Source organism: Oreochromis aureus, linkage group 17 (assembly GCF_013358895.1).
Source record: "Oreochromis aureus strain Israel breed Guangdong linkage group 17, ZZ_aureus, whole genome shotgun sequence".
Lineage (NCBI taxonomy): Eukaryota > Metazoa > Chordata > Actinopteri > Cichliformes > Cichlidae > Oreochromis > Oreochromis aureus.
The window spans coordinates 19,425,819-19,449,158 of NC_052958.1; the positions used below are offsets into that span (position 1 = coordinate 19,425,819).

Sequence of the window (23,340 nt, forward strand, 5' to 3'; positions counted from 1 at the left end):
AGACAGTCTGAATGAAGGAGACCCAGCTCTCATTAGACACCTCTGAGTCCTCTCTCCCAGAAGACCCATCTATTTACAGATCCACTGAGGAACTTTTTTGATTTTAACGCGGAATCAAATGACTCTTGATATCATTGCAGATTCCACTAGGAATCTCGGATTGTAGCTATGAGCAACATTCAGGTTTATTTGTTTTAATATCAGCAGCTCTAAGCTCACAATACAACACAGTGACTTCAGTTCGCACACTTTTAATATAATCCTAAACTTCAGACTGGTTATTTTCATTTGAGTACTGGAGTTTGAGTTTTTGTAGGTTTTTAATCAGTTTGAACTGCCTGAACCCACGTAAAGGAAACCATGGAAACGCTGATTAATCAATAGAAAGCCGTAGGAGGACAATACTGTCAAAAAAGCCCAGACATCTCAAATAGAAATCAGGTAAATCTGTGGAAAAAACTGAGACATTTTAAATGTAGTTTGTCTTGTGGATGTTAAGACTACATGCAGTATTAAATATAGGGGGGAAAAGCATCAACAAAGAAAAATTATCAGCTTCAAAATGCTTTGCGACATGTCAGATCAAAATCAAAGCAAACCGGTGTGTGTGCGAATGTACAGCATATGCCATTGAGGCGGTCCGAAATCCCTAAAGCTGTGAGGATGTGTGTTTCTGGTTGCTAGTGTCTGTTTGTAATTATATTCAGACTGGAAAACAAATGTTTAAAATCAAGCTGCAGGAAGCTCAGGGCTTTCAACAGTAGTCCAGAATCTCTTTAACAAAGATGGAAAGTACCCGCAGAGATACAATAGCTACATTAATGAGATATATACTAGGTCTGTGGACACTGTGCGCTCATACAGTATAATGACTTGCCAGTCACAATGTAGTCTACATTGCTTTATTATCTAGTTTAATCTAAATGGGGCCATAAATTACTGAAAGTACACTATGCTGTTCCAATGCTTGAAGCTAGTGAATGATGCAGGAGGACCATTTTCTTACACTTCTATACAAGCAGCCGCCCTCTTTGAGATTTAAAAGATGGATGTAGCCACAGTGAACTAAAGTTATCAGCTAAGGCTAGCATGCTTCGATAGAAATGCTGCATCTATAAACTGTAAAACGTGTAACACAGATATTTCATCTCATCAAACTAATGAACTCGAACAATTTCAGGAACCAAAACTTGAGCACAGACGTCTGGGACAAACCGTTAGGAGAATTAACGGCAGAGTGAGCCGTCATAAAAAAAATACACCAATAGGCACCAAAAGCGCAAACAAATGTCTGTTAGAGTAACTGGAATAGGCCTCTAGCTTTAACGACACTTTCAGCTTTTGTTAAAGAAATTGGAAATTTGGTTATTTTAACATTGGAGTCTATGGGGATTGACTCAACTTTGGAGCCAGCCTCTGGTGGCCATTAGAAAGATTACAGGTTTAAGATATTTCTTTTTGTCCCACTGGCTTTACTTCTCAGAGGTGCGTCTACATTCATCTTTTATACATAGTCTAGAGCATGACTTAGCTCCTTAGTACAGACAACAAAACCTCAACCTTTTTTTTTTTCTCGTCTTATCAAACCTAATTTCCACAGCAGAGCTTCACTCGGCTCACTGGTGCAGTCACAGTGGAAATGATAGCAGTTTCAACAGTTACAGCAGCAAAAATAATCCCAGGTACGATAACACAAACACACAAAAGCAGAAATGCACAAGCATGCCTTTGTACTGAGGAAAACCGGTTAGGCTTTGATTTCAACATAATAGGACGAGTCAAAACTATTGGGGTCAATGGGGAGATAGCTGAGCAATAGGAGGCGCAGGTGCAGGCAAACACACACACACACACACAAAAACACACACACAGGCACTAGAGAAAATGTGTGACCCTGGTTTAGAGCTGGGGAAATTGAGAGGATTAGAGGGTATTAAAAGTTACACACACTCTCTTTCTCTCTCTCTGACACACACACACACACACACACACACCTGTACACTGAGTTCAAGCAAGCATGAGCCCATGGACAGGTGTATGCACGCACACACGCGATAAGTGTGTGTGACCCAGTTCATTATAAGAGGGTGTTAGCAGGGAAATCCACAATAATAATATGCAGTTTGAATTTAGAGGCTATTAGCAGTTAAATGCTCCTCAGCCAGACTATGAGCACCTAGATGTGAGAGCGTAAAGGGATTTTTCTTCTTCTTCTTCTTAAACAAATGTGCCCCATGTTTGTAGATGGAACAGCAGAGAGAAAGAGTGTGTGTTTTAAATGGAAAAAAAAAAGCTACCATAAGCTTCTGTTAATGCAGCCTGCGTTGTGTAACAGAGCGTACGTATTACTGTGTGTGTTTTTGTGCGTAAAGCAGCAGCAGCACTTGTTACAGTATCAGCCGGTGACAGGCAGCTGCTCGACAGCGACAGAGAGACCTTTAGTTTACATCTCTCTCTCTCTCAGCCCTGAGGATGTGTGTGTTAATACTCAATGTGTGCCCTATATAAACAGCTACGAGGAAACAATTACAGCACTGCAGAACACCCAGAACATTCCTCGTCTGCAAATGCACGCAAACACAGACAAACGCAAAAGCATCCAGGGAAAACTGCGCGCCTTCTTAACTTTGTGTTTCGAGGAAAAATTAGTGACTTACTTCTAATGTTTATGGGAAGAAGTCGAATGACTTGTGCTGCATGAAGCTGTTCTTAAACTTCATGTGTCTGAGTGGGATCGTCTATAAGTCTACTCTGTCTTTATACGTGCTGCTGTGATATTTCTAATCACAAAAATGTCTCGTACCAGGAATTCATGAAAGCCCCCCCACGCACTTTTTACTTTCACTTGTTGGTTAAGTTTAGGTCCTTAAAAGTATTCATGTTAAGTACAAAAAAGCATGTTGGTTTATTAGGTTTTTTAATATTTACTTTATTGATCTTGAGGCAGAGATCAGGTTTCGAGTGAAAACGCTCGCCATCGTCACAGTAACGCTGCTCTTTGACAAATCGAAGTGGCAGGTCCTGCTCACTAATGCCGTCACCAGGTGCACAGAAGCAGGAGGACACCTTGTGTGTAAACGAGCCACGCCAGCGGCTTCAACAAAAACTGCACTAATTGGCACCCGAGGGATGAGAACGGGCTGGGAAATCAGCTTCATCTAATCCTCGGCAGAGCACAAGCAGAAGGTCTCCCGCTTGACTCGTTGAGATAACCAACTGCACCTCAGCTGCTACATTTAAACAATATAAAATCATGAAGCTGATTTTTTTTAAGTAGAAGAAGGAACAGGCGAATAAGATCAACTGTGAAAGATCAGCAGTGAGAGCTGAAGAACAAAGTGATTTCATCCTGCACTGAGCCTGGCTGAGGGGGGACCGAGGTCAGCGCAGGGAGGTCAGTGCAGGGTATCATTACGCCTCCTTCAGGTGAAGCTGTGCTGGTAATCATGGAAGAGCTGCTGAGGACTTTGACAATATGAGAGAAGACAACAATTATGGAGAGGCTCATCACAGGGGCTGCAGGTAGCACTTTTCTGTATTATAGTGTGTGTGTGTGTGTGTGTGTGTGTGTGTGTGTGTGTGTGTGTGTGTGTGTGTGTGTGTGTGTGTGTGTGTGTGTGTGTGTGTGTGTGTGTGTGTGTGTTTCACCCAGGCTGTGCTATCTGACGGGGCAGATTGTGATTTTTAGCTGAGCAGCTCTAATCTCTTGTTACAATATGAGGTGCTGATTACACCTCTGCACAGTGTGGGAACGAGAGAGGCTGTGTGTGTGTGTGTGTGTGTGTGTGTGTGTGTGTGAGTGAGAGAGAGAGAGAAAGAGAGTGAGCATATAAAAGGGCAGATAAGACGACAAGGTGAGGATGGGAGTCAGAATTATAGTTCAGAAAAGGAAGAGAGGTGTGTAAGTGTGTTAGAGGTGAGATGAGGTTATGGTGCATTATCTGGGCACACACACACACACACACACACACACACACACAGCTAACAGAACAGCATGTACAGTAGGGATGTTATGACTAGGACCTGGCTCTGCACTGTCCTGTTATGCTTGGCCAGAGCTATTATACCCACTCTCTGGCTCTGTGTGTGTGTGTGTGTGTGTGTGTGTGTGTGTGTGTGTGTGTGTGTGTGTGTGTGTGTGTGTGTGTGTGTGTGTGTGTGTGTGTGTGTATAATGTAGCGATAACACTAAAAATCTAAGCTGGAGGAAGCACAGAGGCCTAGACAGGAAAACTCCGCATGAATAGCTGACACACAAAATAAACAGTGCTAACTCACACTGCTGTTGATGAATTAACGTCCAGCTTAAAATCTCATTTGTAACCATAGAAGCAGTTCCTGCAACACACTGAGAATCAGGAGATGAAAAATAAATAAGCAAACAACATAAAACCTCAAAGGATTTGTCACAGAGTAAATGACTGAAAGGTTAGTGTTTCTGAGGGGTCTTTGGCCCTGTTGCTAGGTAAAAAAAATCCAGAGATTTTCCAGACAAGAAGAACTCCTACTCAGGAGACTGCAAAAATCTTTACATTTCTTCTGCACCAGTTAATTTAAACTGTACTTTACACTGAGGAGCAACAGCAGGAGCTACAAAATTAAGCCAAAAACTGCAGTTTCATTCATGGCCACTTGAGGTTGGCTCCAAAACTGAATCAGTGCCCACCCATAGACGCATATTACACTGTTCAACTTTACAGCTTGGTACAAAGGAGGCTTTGGTCTCTATGCAGAATGGGATTATCTTGCAATTAATATTGTTTGCTGTGTGGTTCAACCCACCCAAAATGTCTGTCCTTCACTTTTGGTGAATGAAATGCTAATATTTTATCACTCTTGTTATTTAGCTCTAGTTCTGCTAAATAACAAAACAACAAACAAAAACAACAAGTCTATGCAAAGACAAACTGACATTGGATGATTTCAGCTTTGCTCTCCACTGACCCAACTCAGATTCTCCCACAGATTTGAATGGAGGAAGCTTCCTGTTAGGAGCCCGAACAGCAAGCTGAACAGCAAGCCTGAACATCCGAGTGAGTCTGACTTTTAAAGGACGATCTTCAACCTCGAGAAGAACAAGGAGTCCTGAAACAGATGGACGGCCCCCACAGAGCCCTGATCAACATTATGGAGTCAGTCTGGAATTACACGAGGCAACAGACGGCAGAGAGTGCCTCAACCCTCACAAGCACTCACGCTGATGAAGACAAACTGTCTTTTTACATACAACAGCACGAAACTGAGGTTGTTTTAGTGGTAAACAGCTGAGGAATTCTTGGTTGTGTGCTGCAAAATATCTCAATTCGTGACTGAATAAAAACTTAAATTATTCAGACACAAACAAATCCTTTAATCCGCTAATCCATCTAATTTTATTCTCACCAAACAAAATTCCCTCCTGTTCATACCAAAGTAGCAGTTGTGGGTTTTGGCGCTGGTCACGGCTCCATCTTTCCACCACATGTTTATCACCGTGACATCTGTTTTCTTATTCAAATGTCACTGTGGACATTAGTGTCCATTTTTATTGCTTTATCCCAGCAGAGACCTACAGAGGGGGAAGCCTCTTTGACCACCAAGGAGTTCATTTCTGCTATTCTGCTATTCAGTTTTCATTTTCACTAACCTGAGCTTTTCATTTTGAGTTCAGAATTTATTTTGTTTCAAACTGTGATGTTTTTGACTGATAACAACTCAGATCCAAGGAATTTTCTTCTTTTTCTGAAGAAGACCTGGAAGAAAAACTCCTGAATAGCTATTAAATGGCCTGCGTGCACATGACGCTAGCAGTGCCATGATGACAGACACACACACACACACACACACACACACACACACAAACATGCACACATGCTGTGTGTATCTTTGGCAGAGATCACAAAAGAACTCATAATTCATAAGCATATTTTTCTGGGAGAAAACAAAAACTCTGTCAGAGGCGTTGTTGTCTCACTTAGCAATGTCTTCCTCAGGCCTCAGTCACACAGGTCTACGGACTGCACAGCAACCTCCAACAACTACACCCACCGACGTCAGCTGGTATGTGAGTGGTTGCTGGAGGCTGCCAGGTGAAACGGGGTCACAAAAGAAGGGCGCTGCTCCAAAAACCTCCCACAAGTGACTGTGCTTTCCGTGGAAGACGCCGAGTTATCAGCAAACATTCAGATTACTCAACAAGCAGTAATGAAAATTGAAAAAGTTTTCATTACCGAATGGAGATGTCCCATGTTGCCTTCAGAGGTCTCTGTTTCCACCTAGAGACTGCCTTACCTAAGGTAGTCGGTCCAGGAATGTACATTTTTCCCTAGCAACCGGTGATGGTCAGGGAGTTGCCAACCAGTCTTTACAGGTCAGTGTGACTGGGATCTAATGAATACCCCTGCTTCTTTCAAATGAGTTCCTAACATTGGAAGTAGCTTCAGTATCCCCTTAAATCTACACCTATGGTAGCATGTTTCAGAACAAGCTGAGCCATGAAGGATCCTCTGAATCATGTCCCATTACTGACATCCTGACTCTGGGACTCTGTAGAAGGCTGCTAGTTGGACTCCCAGGTCCTCCTGTGTGGTTGTTAAACTATTTTTGGGCAGATAATAAACCCCAAATCCCCACCGATGCATCCACTGGAGTGTGTGTGGGTGGGATGGCTGGAAAGAGAGGCATGGAATAAAAAAATAAATGTTAAAATTTTACTTACGACTCCAAAGAAAAAGCAGCATTTGTGTTGCTGCAACAAATCAGGCTTCAAGAGTGTAATGTTAAAAGCTCTGCAGCAAACAGCCACACGCATGTGTTTTTCTGCTTTTCCAGGAAGCCATTCATTTGGATCCATTCACACCGAGTCTTGGTTTTCAAGCTAAACAAGAACTTTTTCATAACCCCGCTAAAAGAAACAGTTCTGAAAGGCTAGAACTACCAGACGGATTACCAGGAAATTTAGTGCAGGCTTTCATGTTTGCCTCAGAATTACAATTAGCTGAGTCATTTTTATTTACACTTGTGGATGCCACCTTCTTAGATACAAATATTTTCTGTCTCTATCTGTTTTACATAATTTTACATTAAATATATTCTAGTTTTGGACTCCAAATAAAATAAATTAAGCATTCCGAGCATGTCGCTGTTTCCACAAAACAAAGAAAAATCCTCTATTTGAGTCAATTAATATGATATACAAGTGGTTGTTAATTGCATCCCGGTGGAGCCTTCGTTATCCTTGTGCTTGCTTAGTTAAAGCCCCCCAGTTACAACACTGTCTCTGGGTGTTTTTCTGTTTGTGAAATTTAATCAGTTATTTTTCTCTCAAACTATTTTACTTAAAAAAAAAAGGGTCTCTCAATTGATTCATCTATTCCTTTGTGTACATACACAACCACAGACACACATACACGATGTCCCAGGGAGATGTCAGATAGTTTTCACATTTCTCAGAAGCTTAGAAAAGGGAGAGAAGGAAGAGAGCGAGGTCAATGAAGACCTTTCATTTATTGGTGAGTGAAGAGGGGAGAGGAAGACCAGCTGGGAGCAAACGGAGAGCATAGGAGGAGAGGGTCAGTGCAGAGTTTTCTTTGAAGACCCCTGCTCCAGAGACGGGGGGGTGGGGGGGTCCCCATCATGAAAAGTGCAAGAAAAGATAGGGGAGATGACAAGTAAGTGGGAAGAGAGTGAAAACAGCACAGTGACCGCTGTGTAGGAGGCAGACAGAAAAACACGCTCGATGAAGAATGAATAAAATATGAAACCATGTGGGATTTTCTTTGGTACTGCAGAGCCTCAGAGGTTACACAGACAGAGCTGCAAAAAAAATAAATTAAAAAAAAGTCAGTGTGGCCATCCTGTGGGTGGAAAAAACAACAAGCGAAGATGGTCTCCATGCTTTCTACATTTAAATCGGGCTCGTGTCCTCTTGTCCTCCTCTGCGTATTTATTGTCTTTCATTTTATGTGCAACTTAGCAGAAACAAGAAATGGATAAAAACAGATCGTCCCGATTGTGTTCCTATCATCTGATCCATGAAAGTGTTTCACATGTCAGGAAAAAACCCCAAAAACAAGGTTTGCCACTTTGTAGGGGGAAGGCGCTGAAGTGTTTAGACCGAACAGGTTGGCGGGATATAGCTGATTTGTCAGAGCAGCTGGGATAGATCAAATTAAATTGTCCTTTAGCACTGATGTTGTGTTGCACACTATATCATTTGGACACTTTAAAATTGCCCCCTGCACATGTTGCTCTCCGACTGGACAGACTTCCAGAGTTGGGTAGTGTTTTCACTGCGCTGCAGTGTTGATGCGATTATTCATTGCTCAGTGTTTAATCAGCATGTTAATGCTGCAATTACTTCAACTGATTTGTCATCTATAATTAATCTACAGTAGGTCATTCTACTCGAAGCACAATAAATGGCTACAACCTAATACCAGAATATCAATTAAATGCAGTCAAAATAATTGAATTTGCATAATTTATCAATATACGTTATGCTTAATCAATTATTTACTGCGTTTTTGCAAATTTCTCCGACTTTCAGGGTTGTTTTTCCAACTTGAGATCACGGTCATGTGACTTTTTTCAGTTTGGGAATCACTGTTTTCCAATACGGAACACAAATTTAAAAAACACATACAGTTTAAGCTGTTCAATGTGAAGGTTTCATATTGTGAAACTCAAACCATGATATTTTTCTGAATCTAATCAAGCAGCTTTGGTGCCTAAATCACCAGCTAACAATACAAATGAGCAAAAAAGTGCAAGTGTGAGAAGAGCTGCCTCTGAGCGGTGGATGGGAGTTTAAATCTCTTTCATATTTACCAACCGTTTGGGTACGTTTAAACAACAAAAACACTTTGTTGGGATCTCAAAAGTAAACATTTCCGTTCAAAATACACCTTTTACAACATTAAAAACATAAAATGCAATTCTCTAACTTATCTGGGCACTTTTTCAATACTTTTCTTTAGCTCATGTTTGGTCTCCACTATCTTCTAGCTGCTAAATCCACATATCAATATGCTCAACAATGGCTCAGTCACATACGGGTAAAAGTCGGACAGCAAAGTCCTTGTGGAAACATCAGCAGTGCGTATATCCCTGTATAAAAGGAAGGTTGCTGAGCACCTGTATCATTTTTTGCAGTTGAAGCACCGTCCTGCAGCAATTACATCAATACTTGTGATGGATTTTCTCCATTTCTGGTTCTAATCTAAGAGGCTCTGGCTGGACTCTGAATGTCCAACGCAAATTTCTGCATTTGGAGACAGCAACAGATTTGCGATTTTCACTAATTTATCACAGTTAATTGTTTTATTATTGCAAACAGATTGCAGGTAATTGCCAGCTTGACCCCATTCAATCTTAAAGTGGTAGCAGACTGACTGCGTCTCACTGCTTCTTAATCACTGTGTTGGCAGTCCAAAGTCACTTCAAAGACCTGGTTCCAGTCTTCAAAGCTGCCATTTCGAGGGCAACACCATCGCAGACCCATTGCACATGGTCACCCCTGTGACTGTGGAATATTCACCAACATTATCCTTCTGCCATTTGGTGTTTGGTAGTTATAATCTCAATTATTTTTGGAGCTTTTTCGCTGTAATCTTCTGCTCTGTGTTACTGGAATTACAAAGCAAGCTGTAAAAAGTGAGAGGTGGAAGAGCCGCAGGTGGGTGATTATTATCATTGGTTTTGTCTGAATATCAGCTGCAGTGATGTGTGTGAGATAAACACACAGCAATGACTAAACTGCTTGATTACTGAGATTTGTTTAAGTTTTGAGGTTATTTTATAATTTTGAAGTTTTACATTTTGTTCCCACGACAAAAAAAAGAAAGAGGGAAACATCTCTTTAATAAGCAGAAGTCAAAGTTGCCTTATTGAGACAATTTCAGTTGGAATATGAAGTGGGAGAGACACAAAGCGCCACAGGGTCTTTTAATATAAAGTTTCTCCTTCATTTCTCCTCCACAACTTGGCAGGCGATAACAGCTGGATATTAGTTTCCTGCTGAGGATTTCATATACTATATCATTACTGCACTTTGTTATCCAAGTATTATCTTCAATATGGACTATTACATTATATCTAATGCAGGAACACACTCTAGTGAGAGCGGCTTTCTCATTTCTCTCTTTATCCGGATCTCTGCCGCAGTTCAGCACAGTCTGAAAACCAAGCTCGTTGAAAGTCGAAGTCTTCTTTTGCACCTGAGAAGGTTTTGGACTGAAACCCCAGATGTTTAAATCTTTTTTTTTTCTTAAGCAAAAGAACATCAGAGTTATTTCACAGAGTTCTCTGCAGCCTAGCTGTTATGGAAAACTGACTCCACAGTGAAATGTAGGCACTGCAAATTACAATCTTTGGAGGCAGAGGAAACCAGATGCTACTTTCAACTGAATAGATTTTCATTCAGAGTGTAAATACTACATATATCCTCGCTTTCTACCAGATGGTCTCTCAGAATTACAATGTGGGTTTGTTAGTTGAGTAATCCGCCACTTTGCTTTGCATGATCTGTAGTAATGTTGGTGATACAAAGACTATTTAGCACCACAAACAAATGGACACTTGAACTTATTGTGTGCACCGAGCTGTCTGGACTGCAACAACATTGGAAACATGAAGGTTTCTGCACAAACAACGCAGCCAAAGAAATCAAGCCTTCTTTTAGAATTTATATAGAAAAGCAGATGGACTCTAGAGAGAGTAGCAGGATGAAAATATCAAAAGAAGTACCTGAACTATCAACTGAGAAGCTGCTGGCAAAAGGCTGAGGCTACGTGCCTTGGGTAAGGGACTAGATAGCATGCGACTGATCCATCTAAGTACTATTTCTAAGTAATAGTGTGTTTCATGAATAAATATCCCTTTCAAAAGAAGCAAGAATGATCTAACAATATACTTGCTACAAAGCCAGATACACAGACTGTTCACTAACCTATAAATCTGCTATGGTTGACTGATCTAAACGGGGGATAGGCAGCCCATCCAATCATCTGCCAAATTTCTGTTTGAAATACATCCTGTTTTCACTGTTTCCTGTTTCAAAAGATGACTTCCCAGATTTTTATACTTGAAGGAAGCGATTTGCTCTTTCTGCATTGATTTGCATCAGTTGGTCACTAGAGGACAATCCAGGGTCCAGTTGCCTAAGGTAACTATATTTACCAACGTGTCTTATATCAATCAACCATTGCTTGCCTTACAGTTGAGAAAAGTTCAACTCTGGAACCGGCCTACATTGCCCACAGTTTTGCCCATTGTTGATGAAGGTCATCAGTGGTCTCTGGTCTCAACCCTGTGAACCTGTGTTGCAAAGACTAGTAGATTCCCTCAGTCATCCATAGTTTGTGTGGAATATGCCCTCTTTAAACACTCACCTACTAGTCACTAACTAATTGTTAAAGTGTGATGAGTATAACGAAAGGTAAGTGAATATACATATTTCTTAGTAACCACTGGTTGCAAGATGATTGGTTACCAGTCACTGAGCCAGTACGACCAAGGCCTTAAATCATCTGTCCATTAGCATTTAGCTAAAAGCACTTCTACGCCTCACAGAGCAGCTGCTGTGGCTCAGTCAGACTCAGTTTCCTTCTCATTTTTTCCCCCCAGCTGTTCAAAAGCTCTCAGAATGTTGAGTTATTGAGCCAAAAGCCTAGAACACTTACATCTACCACACCTTTGTCGATTTTCTGTCAGTGATCTTACAGTGCTGCCATTTAACTATTTATTAAATAAACCATGTGAACAAAAACTTCCAACCTAGTCAAAGTAAAGATTCACTAAATGAGATGACTCAAATGTATTCAATAGATTAGAAAAAAAGCTTTTTAATGTTGCAAAGGTGAAAATCTTTCCGGCCTCCTTGTGAAACAATGACTAATTACTGGAATTTTCTGGTTTATTTCAGCTTCAGTGATGCACACACAGTAATTAAAACACCAGCTCAGAATGAATTGAGCAGGTGAAGAAGACTCGACAAAGATAACAGGATACACATTTAACCTCACTAACTCTTTTGTTGCTAATGATGTTTTTGCAGCAGTGAGCAGATTACAACAGCTTTCCAAAAATGAAACAGCTAAAGATTAAAAAGGCCCCTGAGTGCACGTCTTCACCGAGACTGCAACATTACTCAGAAGTTTGTGTTTTTATCATATAAAACGTGTGTGTGTGTTACTAAAGCTGAAGTAAGAGGAGTAGTTCATAAAAGAATAGTCAAACATGCTCAAAATGTCCTACTTTCAAAACAATCTGGGATCTGCACCAGAAATGAATCACTCCTTTCTTTGGCCCAGAGCCACCAGACTTCGTTAAAGTTTTGAGATACTCTGCTAATTAGCAGCACACAATGAAAGACACAATATGGAGAGGGGTGGAAGTGATTTTGTGCACAAATTAGTTTCCTGGAGTCTTAATAAAGGCTAATATCAGCAAACAAATGTATTCTTATCCCTGCTTGTTTGCCTTTCTGTCCACTGTCCCCTCACCGTTTTCTTCTTCTCTACCATCTGCCGTTTTCACTCCTATTGCACCATTTCCATTCTGAACTTTCCTGATAACAAACCAGGATTTTTTTTCCTTTTCCACTTCAGTGGACCAAGGCTGCAGTCCTTCCAAATTCAGCGTTATCTGTTGGTTAACTTGTATTTTTTTTCTTGTCTCTGCTCGCTCCAGTCAGTGCCTTTATCTCTGATAGAGTAAGCCCAGGTTTCCCTCCAACAGTCTCACAGGTTCAGACAATCCTTAGACATTTCTCTAAAACTAAATGTCAGATTGGCTCTTTGATGTTGCAGAGACTGATCTAGAGTGCTACTTGTTCTTACTTGTAAAGACAAAAATTAAACACTGATAATGTAATAAGTGCTGAGCATTTAAAAAATTTGAGAAATGCAATTCTTGCCACTGATTTATTTGAAATCAGGTGATCACAGGGTCATTTGTGCATATATTATCTGAAGGCAGACATAAAAAGAAGCCCTACTCATAACTTTCTTTTTGGAAACAAGAGGAAGAGATTTGTGTGTAAGACAAAAGTAGAAACAGGAAGCAAAAATCTTCAACATGTTCTAGCATCTTGTTCAGTATAATCTGGAAATCTCTGAGTTTCTGCACTGATATCAATTTATGTGATATCACAGAAACTGTCTTATGTCTTCATCATTATTTTATACAAATCGGTGGCAATTTGCGTCGGTGGATGTAATGTCAGTTTCGTTTTGTGACAACAATGGCAGGTGTAACACGCGCTTTGACACCGTGACAGAGCAGAACAGCGTTATGGTCACCCCCAGGACAACAGACTCAGTGAAGAGGCAGAAGAATGACATTGAGGACGGCCACAGCAGCGATCTGATTGCCTTCACATAGGAAAGTCAAAAGGTTACAGCTTTAGAGGGACTGAGATTAAAAATAGAACTTTAACAAGGCTATATTAAGCTGCTTTATCCATCTAACCTCATTTACACATTTGAGCTTTAGAGGACTGAAGTACAACAGTGCGGCCTACATCTTCTTATCTTCAAGCCCATGAAACAATGAAGTCCAATGAATGGAGTAAAGGAAAACGTCCGAACATCAGAGGATAAAGTCCAAGTGGGAGGAGGTCGGGGTAAATGGATGGGTTACTCAAACACTGCATTTTTATCCATGGTCAGTTTCTCCCACATGTCCCACAGTTTTTAAAGAATAAACATTATCGTTTCACATTCTTAACTGAGTGTTTATTCTATGGACTATTCAAATGCAGGTGATCTGACCTTATTAAAGCAGACGTTTAAAACAAAACCGAAATCCTTCTCCAAACGTATTTTCTCTTCATCTGTAAACCTTCAAGGCAAACGTTCATATATTTATCTTGTTTCTAAACTCTGCTTCAAACTAAAAGTCTTGCATTGGTTTATTTAAAAATAGTCGAGTGTGAACCACTTAACTGAATATACATCATTCTGTGAAGTAAAGCTCAACAAATCCCAAAAAGCAACACGGGAAAAAAAATTAAGAGGAGCGGGCCATCAGTCATTTTTGCCATCATCATTCGTGCTTCAAGCCTCTCAGATATGCCGCTTTACATTCCTCCTTTCTCATTTATCTTTGTAAACCAAATACATTTATGAAGCAGCCTGGCAATCAGACAAACACATTTAAAGATAGAACTTTTAAGAGAAATTTTCACCATTTTCTGACAAACTTGAATGATTAACTGAAGCCGTAGTCAACAGACAGTACAAAAGAAAAAAGTGGGTACTGTGGGTTTTTTTAACTTCTCCATTAGTATAAATCTCTCATTTGATCCCATCTTTCAGTGAAAGACATTAGGCACTTTTAATGACTTAGAAACTTTAAAGAAAGTGTATCCACGAAACAGCACTGAACACTGAAAATGTAAAGCACAAAAAAAACTCCCCGAAAACAAAATCCAGTGGCAGAGAGTTTATCGAACAAAGCTGATTCATTTTCCTTCACAGACCAAACAGAATCGTAAATTTATAAAATCCATATCACGTAGCCGCTTTGTAATTATAAAAACACTAAGGCTATAAATAACACAGTGCCTATCGACTATATGTGCGCGTGAGAGAGAGATTGCTATGAACTTTTCAACTGTGTAACAGTGTGAGTGTTGACTAGCCCATTGGGAGAAAGAGAGAAGAATTGGTCATTTTCTCCGGCCTCTATCTGATCCATCGTCTTGAGAGGTGAAACTGGAGTTGCCTCACACACACACGCATGCACACGGAGCACAAAGTCAAAATCCAATTATTGAAGTAGCTGGAGGAAAAGGTTACTCCACTCTTTCTTCGTCTTTCTCTCATTTGCCACAATTCTGACTTTCCTTTAACTCCTTTCACATGTGTAGCTGTCTCATAACTCCTGTTAAAGCCTTGCTAAGTCAGATCTAGTTACCTTTTCTCAGTAGCTTCAACATTACAAAGCAGTGATGTTGGATGTTGCAGGTGAGGGTCACAGCCAATCACAACATCCCAGGAAGTGACGCGTGTCCAATTCAGAGTCAGCAAACTTAACAGTTCATCACTATTAAAACCTTTTTAGAGCTTGCTATCTTCATAAATATTACCAGATACATGAGATAGAATAACCAGCATGTAATGTAAGACAGCATCTTAGGAGCCCTTACTCACCTGTACACACCCATGTTTGACCAGCTATGTTTGACACACCTTAACATTGTTGTGACTAAAATGAACAGTCTCAACTTTATGGCTTTGACAAAATCTGTCTACACTCAGATGTAAAGACATGCAGGTTCCTGAGCACCCAAAGCGATCTTTGAGGTTGTTCCAGGAAAATAATTTGCCATGTGTGCCATATATGGACAAAAAGACCAAATGACTAGGTGAAAACAAAACTGTACCAGTAATAGCTGTTTGGGCTAATTCTGAAGTAATATGAAATAAACTTAGATCCACCGATGCATTCATCCCACATTAGACCCCATCTAGCCTTAGATCCATTCAAAGAGCTGTCCATCCATCTTTTTATCCATCCTCAGCTTATCTCTAGAATAATCCCACATCCGTATATTACAATTTGTTTGGTGCTACAAAAACAAAAGACGCACCTAAACAGAGCTCTAGAGCCTATAAAGCATTATGACCGTCTTTAAGAAGCCAGTGAAGACCTTTCACTTTTTTTAAACCATATGCGACACATTTTATGCACCAATTAGATTTCTCTACATTCATCTTAAAGCCCACATCCCCTCTGTTTTCAAACAGCCCATTTCAGAAGCTATTTCGATCAAATCTGACCACCTACTATCTAATAATGCCTTTTATTACAAACATGTCTGTGAAGGTTCTCAGTCAGTCTCAGCAGTCCATCTGCATCTAAAGGATAAAGGTCACTCTTTCGAGGATGCCAATGTTCACATTTTGGACAGAGAGGACAGATGGTTTGAAAGAGGAGTGAAAGAAGCCATTTATGTCCACTGTGAGCGACCATCTTTGAACAGAGGCGGTGGCTTACGACGCCAACTGTCTGCCATCTATAATCCAGTTTTGAGATCCCTTCCCAGGCGCCTTAACGCCCACTCACACCCTGGGCCATCTGACCTCAGGAAATCACATGATAGGGTGGGGCCGGGTTTCACAATGAGCTCACCCGAAACCCTGGCTGATTGTGACCCACACCCGTTTTCACACCTTGGCTCATGTGATTAGGTAGAGGATCATCAGGGGCTCCTTTTGTCCCTCTTTGGGGGGAAACTCCCACTGGGTTTAAATCTGGGACTCTCCACCATTTGACCCTTAGAACTGAAGAAGCTTCTCGGATGAGAGGTGAAATGTCTTCAAGCAACTTAAAGAAGTCCAGACGCTTTTCTTTCCAAGCTCCTTAGACTTTCATTACAAACATTAACCTTCCCCATGACGTCACCATACTGACGTCACCTGAACTGTCAAACTACATACTGGTCTGAAAACTGGATCAGGACCCTAGTTCAGAGACTTTAGAGTGCATTTTCCAAACGTAGGCCACCCACCCCAAACAAAGTCAAAACATTTTATCAAACCAGAGGCTGCCATCTTATCTTCAACAAGGCTCACCAATAGAAAAAGAAAGACTGCCTCCAGAACCAAATTCCAGCCATTACTCCTCTGGAGGTCTGTGAAAAAAATGGCACCAACATACCTACAGCTTTCTGCTTTGCACATCGTCTTCATCACCTGCAGGTCAGTACAGAAGGTGGCGTGCTTATGATAAAGATCACCAGGAAACTTGACTTGACTTGACTTTCAGATGTGATCTACAACAGCAAAAGCTTGTATTTTCAAATTTTAGATAATTTGGCAGCCCCTCAGTGCAGCACAGAAGAAACCAACCATCAGCCTAATCCAAAGAGCTGATGTTGGTTCACGTGAAATTTATGACTTCATGAGGCCTACTTTTATTTTTAAGAGCTATATACACTGTTTTCTCACTACAAAAATGGCCAGAAATCCATTTGCGACTGACCGAGAGAAAAAAATAATGGGATTCACCCATTTGTAGTGAAGTGCCATCTCATATGAAAGCGCCGAGGTGGACCTGGAGCATACTGACGAAATCAAATAAGCGCAGACAAGCAGTGCACCACAGAACAATTCTACAATAACTTTCCAATCAATCAAACTGGATCATTCGTCGTATCAGAGGTGGGCAGCACGTGAGATTTTTAATAAAAGTATAAAACCAGCTCTGTGCATCGGTTTCATCTCACATCCCAAAGGTGTTCTGATTTAATTTACTTTCCATCACCTTTCTCTTCTTCATCCTCTACTTACCCTTTCTCGGCCTGCAACCTTATCTTTCCGTCTAATATACTCCCATTCTCTTCGCCGTTTTCTCTCTTTTTCACCCGGTCGAACTTTCATACGTATTCACTCTGGGTTTAATTTCGGCTCGTCTCGTACCTGTCCTTGCCCTTTCTTTCCATCTCGCCCCTTTTCACTATCGCTCACCATCTTTCCCACTCGCTTTCTGAATCTCATTCCAACCGCTCCTTCTCCTCCCTCATCCTTTCCCCGCTCAGCTTGTATGAAACATGGCGAGGCGTGGTGATAGGGATGGGTGATAAGAAGGTGATAGACAAGTCAGATGGAAAGATAAGGAGGAGGAGGAGAAGAAGGTGGAGGAGATTGTTTTTCTGTGTTAGTATCAGGAAAGGATCAGGACAAGAGACAACCACTCCTTATGATACGCCACATTAACGGTTCTGGACTCATATACACTATTTTTCAACTCTTCAGCCACTATATACACTGCCCAGAGGCTTTAATATGCAAATTATACATTCATATTTGTCTGCTTTGGTAATGCTCATTGTTTTTAAAGCAGGCCTGCAAATATTATCAGCAGTGTACGACTTCAAGAACAGCATTTTCCTGTTTTTATAAATTTCCATGAAAGCATTTCCAGTAAGAACTGGGACACCACCAAATTACTCCATTCTAATCTCAGTCTAAGACATTTTCTTCTAACATCCAAACCAAAATTGAGCATGCTCAGTGATGTTTCCCCCCTCCTCCCACAAGTGCTGGAGCACAGTTCACAAATCCTCTTACAGTAAGAGGAAAACAAATTACCACACTGGCCGTGTTAACGTGTCTGAAAAGCCATTTCACATCATCAAGGACCACTTTAAAAAGCTAATTCTTTATTGATCAGTGTGAGACTGAGGTTTGGCAAAGATTTGTACCTTTAGCTACAAATTAGGAAGATTATCTCTTGTGCTTCAGAGTTGCCCCTCATTTGCTGGAGGCTGTTTTGGTATATACTATATCATCTACACTCACCTGCCACTTTGCTAGGTACGCCTATTCAACTGCTAATTAACACAAATATGGCAGCAGGAACTTATTCAGGGATGTAGACACTGTCAAGATGACCTGCCAAAGTTCAGACCAAGCACCAGAATGGAGAAGAACGGCCATTTAAGTGTCTTTGAACACAGCATGGTTGTTGGCGTAGTGACAGCTGGTCTGAATACTTCAAAAAATTGCTGATCTGCTGGGATTTTCCCACAAATCATCTCTATGGTTTATAGAGAATGCTCAGAAAAAGAGAAAATATACATTGAGTGGCAATTTTGATAATGACCAGCACTTCAATTAACCACTGATTACGGCTAAGGTATGTAGAAGAGGATCTCGCCAGGTGCCCCTCCTGTCAGCTTAGAGCAGGAAACTGTTACAGTTCCCACAAGCTCACCAAAAAATGACAGCAGAAGATTGGAAAGACGTTGCCTCGTCTGATGAGTCTCAATTTCTGCTGTGACATTCTGACTTTAGGGTCAAAAATTGACATAAAAGTCATGAAATCATGGAAGCGTCCTGCCTTGTATCAACAGTGGTGGTGTAATTATGTAGAGGATGTTTTCTTGCCACAATTTGGACGCTTTAGTACCAACTCGCCATTGTTTAAATGCCACAGCCGACCTGAGAACTGTTGCTGATCATGTCCGTACCTTTATGAGGACAGTGTACTATCTTCTGAAGGCGGGTCCCAGCAGGATAACGCTCCACGTCACAAACCTTAAATAATTTCAAACTGGTTTCTTGAACATGACAATGAGTTCACTGTGCTCAGATGTCCCCCAGTGTCACCAGATGCCAATCCAATAAGGACATACTGGAATTGATAATTCACGTCATTTTTTGTGCAGCTTTTTTTTTTATTAAACCAGAAAAAGTGCTGAAAAAAAGTTTCTACATGTGCATCAGTAACTCCAATACCATTTTGGTGAGTGCATGAAATTTTTACCCATTTTCATCACTACATCCCCGTTAATAAAGGTCAAATTTCCTCCTTGTTAACACCCAGACAAGGATGAAGACTCTGACAGTGCCAGCTGCCAAAAACTTCCTACTTTGTTCTGGAGTTTTGACCTCCTCGAAGATTTCCTAACCTCAGGAAGACAGAATGTGACTCACACTGCCCATAACAACACTACTTTTATAGGCCTGGCGCGACGATAAAGTGTTTTTAATGTGCATACCACAGCCTCAATACATGAATCACACTTCTCCTGAAGTGGTCGAGTCATGCAGACCTAACCAGAAGATCTGCTATTACGACATCTAAAAGACTTAATTACATCTGTAAACGCAATCCAAAACACCAGATCCTATTTTTCCACACCATTCATAAATACATCTTCCTGCGTGCTGCAGAAGGAGTGAATTAACATATTTTTGTACCATCTGCAGCTGCAATTGTATAAAATCTTTTATCCAACAGCTAATCAGATTAAAGGCTGTGCAAGAATAAATAAATGTCTTTCTGAAAGACATTCAACAGATGAATATTTATCATGTAAGCTCTTGTTTTAATTACTTTTTTTTTTAAAACTCTTTTTGGATGAGCACACATGTTGTGTAATAGCAGTATTCCCATGGGGGTTTCCAGGAGATTAGAGATCATCACAGGAGATGCAGGTGACACATCTTGTTCTGTGTAACAAACATAACCATTTTTTCTGATTAACAGTAAACCGGTTACAGAGCCAGAGGCAGGAATAGCTAATGTGGAAACCCTGTTTTTATCACTTTAATTCAAAAACCGGCTTATGTAACTGCTGCCTGTGTCGATTTTATGGGTGTGTTTTGATGTCAACATTTCAATAAAGGAATCATGTTGACCTTGATGATATTGGATGGATAAATGAAAATCGAGCAAATTAAATTCAAGTTAATGTCACATTGTTCTTCCTCAGAGGCCCTTTTTTTAATATATATTTTGCCCTGTTTGTGTTGGTTCCATTTTACCTTTTATTATTACATGAAAAGAAGCACTTTGAACCTCTTTGATCCAAACACTTGTTTGGAGGATTTTATTTTACTGTGTCTCTCTGGCACATCACAGGGCTAAAATCAGATACAAACAGAGATGTAAAACGCAATGAACAATCATATAAAGTGGTTTTGATCTCACCTAAAGTTTATCCTCACATTGTTAAGCTAATCTAGAGACAAATTTAACAAAAATAACTTTAAAATATAGGAAATTCAAAGCTGAGCTAATCAATTTTAGCATCTTTCAGCTCATTGTTTGTGTTGCGTTTGTGTGCGTGAATGAATAATGGCATTGTAAAGCGCTTTGGGTGCCTTGAAAAGCGCTATATAAATCCAATCCATTATTATTATTATTATTATTATTTCCTGCCCATGATGTCACCGGCCTGATTCAGTGAAAGTGCAAACCTTGGCAAGCACAGAAGTGCCAAAATCTGCAGTTCCTCAAATGGCCACTTGAGGCTGGCTCCCTTTTTAAAACTGACCAACTTCAGAGCAGAATAAAGAAATATTCTTGCATCCTGTTACAAAAAAACAAGCTGGGCTCTATGGCCAACATGCTCCTTAATAACAACGAGTTGTGAATTAAACTGTTCAAAACTCCCCAGTTCACATTGCTTTAATGCTTTGATCAACACGTGCAAACACAGGCTGCTGCAGTGACAACCTTTTTATGATTGCTTTGCTTGCTAACAGATTGCTACTAGTTGCATGGAGGACAGCGACTTGTCTGCAAACACTGGGGCGCTACTCAGCGATCCAGAAAGTTAAAATTTTGCCTCATTGATGCAACAAAGCGTTTTAAAAAGGCACAACTTTTATTTTGTAGATGAACGATCTGCAGTTGGCGTCACACTTTTCACAGTTTCACTTCTGCTCAGCGAGTGTTTGCAGACAACTCGGCATCTTCCATGCAAAGTATGGGCAACCGCTCCAATCTGCTAGCAATCAGTTTCACCTAATCACTGTAAGCAACCGATTGCCAACCAGTTGGGGAAGATGCATTTTTCCTAGTGAATGGTCAGCAACCAAGCAGCGGTTAATTGATCCGCACTCAGCACAAAACATCGGACACAAATGTTCACCAAACAGGCAGCGCCCCCCCCCCCATGGTGACGGTGACCAACTATGGCTAAGAGTGGAATTAAATGCATCAGGTGGCCAGAAAAACAGCTCGAAATCTTCATGTCTGACGGATGTGCAGAGAGTTAACTGCCATTCGATGCAAACACAAAAGCCAGAGAAAAGGTCCGTGCTGTTGGCGGTAGCTTTTATTCGTCGGGTTAATGACTGAAGGACGTTTCTTTTCAGTTCAGATGGAAGTTAGAATTGCAACGAGGAGACTGGGTCAGGGAAAAAAAAATTCGAGCTCAATATGTCAATGTGAAAAAAATAAAGCCACAACAGATGGTGTCAACAAGCAGAGCGCTGCCACATTGACTCAACTAAAAGATGATTTGTGGAAATTCAAAGCACGATGCACTTCAAATGAGATAATCAGAAAAAACAAAAACAAATATGCACTCAGAGCCAAGCTATTTATTATTTTTCCTTGATGACAAGAATATCTGGTTTCATTGATAATAGCGCAGAAATATTCCTGTTATGCTGCAATGCAGATTAGATCTTTCCTTTCTCCGACTTCCATTAAACTTGCTCTGTGGGGATTCATCTCACTCAATTGATTTGAGTTGATGGGTGAGCTTTTTGAATTAAAAAAAAAGAAAAAAAAAGAAAGATAATCTCCCCCCACCTCCCCCCCTCACATCAAAATATGCAACTTGGGTCTCTGCACCGCTGAACTGCAACGTAACTAAAAAAGAAGTTGGTATTAATTTTTCTTTTGGATGGCAGAGAGATTGAGGTTATGAACTCAATTGAGGTTATGGGTAGAGGGGAGCCGGCTGTTCCTGTGATGTAGTTAAGTTTGCTTAGTTGAGTTTGAGAGCTTTTCACGAGTGGAAACAATGTGAGAGAGTTCAGAGGTTACAGCTCGCTTTACAGAGCCTGTCTAGGACCCAGCGGGGACCTTGGCTCTTCACTAAACTGCTGTTTGAAATATCTGACATCAAGAATGTCTCTGTTGTGACTGTTTTGTCTCTCTGTCTTCATTTCTTCCTCCCTGTCCGTCAGTTCAGAGTGTGCGCGCATGCGACGGAGCGCTACGGGGATTGAGGAAGATCCGTCTGAAAATGAGGATGACACAGTGACAGCCGGAGCCGACAGCCCTGCCAACCGCACACTCGAATGTGATGCCACGCGTGCACACACAGGCACGGTCTTTTCTTCTGATACGGCTGCCATTTCTTATCATTTAAGTCATCTGACAGCCGAAGAGAAGGAGACAGATGGAAGGAGAAATGGGAAGGAATAAATACTGACATGTAGGAAGAGACCATGATGGACAGGAAAAAAATAAAAGACTGATTGGTGAACAAATGTCAAGAGAAGGTAGACAGTAAACCCTCCAAAGATTGGTTTGTCACAGCACTTTATCTGTCAGATATTAGAGAACTAAAGATGGGAGTTCAAACAGGCCATTACAAGGCATGGAAGGGAAAAAAAATCCTCCACAAGGGGGCGCGGGACAGTCAGAGTGGAAGCTGCTGAGCGAGGTGATTCACTTGGGATAAATATAATAAGAGAGAGTGATTTACAGCCCCTGTAAGCCTCCCTCAGTTGGCTTTGAGAGAAAAAAATTCACCTGAGAATAATCACGAGTTTTCATCTCCTCCCTGTAGAGACATAAACCCGCTCTGAATCTCACTGAGCTGATGCTGCATGGAGCCAAACTCCTTTCAGGCTTCCGCTGACAAGAATAAACTTCTAATGTCCCAATTATATTTGCAATTAATGCCCCATTAGATGCCAGAAAAGATTTAGAAAAGCCCATCAAAATATCCTTAAGCACAATTTGGTGTGATCAGAGAGCTTGTTTGGTCTGACAAAGCCAGACAAATGGCGCTCATAAGAAAGCTTCAGTTTTATATCCGGGCATCATGCTGGCAAGGTGACTGCAGACAGAGCGGGAGTGCAGCGTGATCGCAGACAGATCC

The 23,340-nt window shown here is 40.9% G+C and overlaps 1 protein-coding gene and 1 long non-coding RNA gene across 2 annotated transcripts in view; one reads left to right on the plus strand and one right to left on the minus strand.

Annotated features, from left to right (window-relative positions):
• plxnb2a.1 (plexin b2a, tandem duplicate 1) overlaps positions 1-23,340 on the minus strand; it is a 220,988-nt gene that overhangs the window by 84,317 nt on the left and 113,331 nt on the right. The window lies entirely within an intron of this gene.
• Positions 366-5,424, plus strand: LOC120433956. The gene is made up of 3 exons (XR_005608861.1): positions 366-441; positions 1,601-1,682; positions 4,965-5,424. It is a non-coding gene; the product is annotated as an uncharacterized LOC120433956 (long non-coding RNA).